We start from the raw sequence: 2,555 nt of genomic DNA on the forward strand, positions 1-2,555 counted from the left end.
ATATATTTACAAAAATATTGTTTGAAAGAAAATTCATTTGTCTTTCAAATATAAAATGAAAATATTATAATTAAATAATAGAAAATATAAATAAAAACTATAAATTTAGCAAATAACAACGGAGTTATATTATGCTAAAATTTTCTTTCTAACAATTTATCAAAAGATAAATGAGTTATGAGCAAATAATACCATATAATTTTTAAAAACATAGCCATTCTTAAATATTTTTTGAATAAATAATTATTTTTAAATTTAATCAACTGAAAATAATATCCGTACAATTGTGTGAGTCAAATTCTAGTTTTATTGATGCATGTTATATATTAGTGCTGCATGTTTTAGGTAACATTTTAATGATGCACGTTTTTAAAAATCTCTATTATTAAAATTATGCTCGTAAGGATAACTCATGAGTTATGAGCAAATAATACCATATAATTTTTAAAAACATAGCCATTGTTAAATATTTTTTGAATAAATAATTATTTTTAAATTTAATCAACTGAAAATAATATCCGTACAATTGTGTGAGTCAAATTCTAGTTTTATTGATGCATGTTATATATTAGTGCTGCATGTTTTAGGTAACATTTTAATGATGCATGTTTTTAAAAATCTTCATTATTAAAATTATGCTCGTAAGGATAACTCATAAGTTTTTTTGGTTAATTAAATGATATTATGTCCAAATTTATTTAAGGATATTTCATTAAGGTAACTGAAAAAGACAAACAATAAAATTGAAAGTTTAAATTCATTTAAACATATTTCATTAATGTAACTGAAAAGACAATTAATAAATTAGACAGTTTTATTCGTTTTAGAATATTTCATAAATGCAACTGAAAAAGACAAGAAAAAAAGGAGTTTAATTAATGAAGTAAGAACATTTTAAAATGAGTACTTCTCTTTTAATAATATAGATATACCATTCGAAAATGCGTTAATGAGAGTTTCCTGTCAACATCTTTGGTATTACGCCCTAAAACAAATCCACCAAATAAGAAATCAAATATACCACTCGAAAATGCGTTATGAATGAAGATTTTCTACAAGAATACATTAGGGTTAACCATATCTCAAGCAGTGGCGGATCTAGAAGTTTTATTAGTCGGGGGCACTTTAATAACTAACTCGTTTAGATAAAATAAATTATAACTACATAAAATCATGAATCAAGACATGTCGAAATTTTTTTAAAAATCAAAATTAATTTTATTTTGTTTTGATTGGGCTTTTTAAAACTAAACTTATCTTTCTTTTTAGAATGGACTACGTGAGATTTATGGTCATAAAATAATGGTGTTTTAGATTATTACTTCTTTTGTGATCTTATATACATACATAACTATATTTAATTAAACATGTAATTTTTTTAAGTAATAGGGGGCACGTGCCCCCGTAGTGAACTATGTACGTCCGCCCCTGATCTCCGCTATGATTGGTTTAACGAACATGAACAGTAAATCACCACCGTGGCTCTCACCGATGAGTTGTAGACGAACTGTCTTAATTACTACAAATCTTGAGTATAAATTATGTTCAGTCGTCCTAGATTTGTGGAGTGAAACAAACAGAAACTGCAAGCAGAGTTTCCTACCATTTAAATTTGGATGAATAATAATCATTTTCTCGTAACAACTAAAATTAACGGTCGAACCAAAGTGAGTTCTCCAACTTTTGCAAGGAAATGGTACGTGTTTTTCGGGTTAAAGTATGTGCCTCCAATCCCCTATATATTAAAGAAGAAGCATTTTTAAAACTTACCTTAAAAGTTTATTGGCAAGGAATGTGACGTGATGACGTGGCTTCACGAGAAGCTTTTATTTAGTAAAATGCTTAGGTGTCACGCAGAGAACGTTTCTCACCAAAACTGTGAATTTAATGCGTTCACACTAACATTCCTTTAAAAGAACTTTATACCATCTATACTTTTCTCGACGAATACTTTTATGTGATAAACCTTCAGCTTCAAGTTCGATTAGTTGATTTATCAATCCTGTCAATATAATCATAGCATCAATAAAGATTCATTATTCCTCTATACGTTTATGTTAAAAACGGTAACCCATCTGATCTATCGCCTTTAAGTCGATAGATCCGTAGAGACGACAAAGCGATGAAACTTTAGTACGATGCCAAGTGTTAATGAAAGAACCCTTTTCTCCATACCTACTTTCATGCATTTAGCAGAGCACTCACGTTCTTGAGAACCGTCTCTCATTGCTGAAAGAGAACGTTGAAAATCTATTTCTAGATAAATGTGTTGTATTCGGTTTTGTTACTGCTAGAGGAGGTAATCTCTGTTTCGAGGAGACTGAATCACTGTAAATCGTCTCGGCTTAGTGTATTAGTCTTCTAGAGCAAGAAATATAAGCATGCGAGTGTCACCACCTTCACCGCCGTGAGAGCTCTGCATTAGACGACCTTGAATATGAGAAGAAACTTCTAGGAACAAACCACCAGCAAGTCTCACGTGATGGTCGCATCGGGAACAACCTTTACAATTTAGATGGTCAAATAACCTTCAATTTATTTTACTATGCAACTAT

Source organism: Brassica oleracea, chromosome C5 (genome assembly GCF_000695525.1).
Source record: "Brassica oleracea var. oleracea cultivar TO1000 chromosome C5, BOL, whole genome shotgun sequence".
Lineage (NCBI taxonomy): Eukaryota > Viridiplantae > Streptophyta > Magnoliopsida > Brassicales > Brassicaceae > Brassica > Brassica oleracea.